The sequence below is a fragment of the Alligator sinensis genome, unplaced genomic scaffold (genome assembly GCF_000455745.1).
Source record: "Alligator sinensis unplaced genomic scaffold, ASM45574v1 scaffold416_1, whole genome shotgun sequence".
In the NCBI taxonomy this organism is placed as follows: domain Eukaryota; kingdom Metazoa; phylum Chordata; order Crocodylia; family Alligatoridae; genus Alligator; species Alligator sinensis.
Window position 1 is genome coordinate 465,930 of NW_005842828.1, and position 428 is coordinate 466,357.

Below are 428 nucleotides of genomic sequence, written 5' to 3' on the forward strand. Positions count from 1 at the left end.
AGCAGCACACTTATAAGATGGGAAACTCCCTTCTTGAGAGCACAGAGGCAGAAATGGATCTTGGAGTCATCATTGACTCCAAGATGAACATGGGCCGATAATGCGAGGTCACGGTCGGCAGGGCTAACCGGACCTTATCATGCATCCACAGGTGCATCTCAATTAGGTCCAAGGAGGTGATCCTCCCCCTCTACGCAACACTGGTCAGGCCACAGTTGGAGTACTGTGTCCAGTTCTGGGTACCCCACTTCAAGAGGGATGTGGACAACATGGAGAGGGTCCAGAGGAGGGCCACCCGCATGATCCGGGGACAGCAGGGGAGACTCTACAATGAGAGTCTATGGGACCTGAACCTGTTCAGCCTTCACAAGAGAAGGCTGAGGGGGGACCTGGTGACCATCTATAAACTCACTAGGGGGGACCAGAAG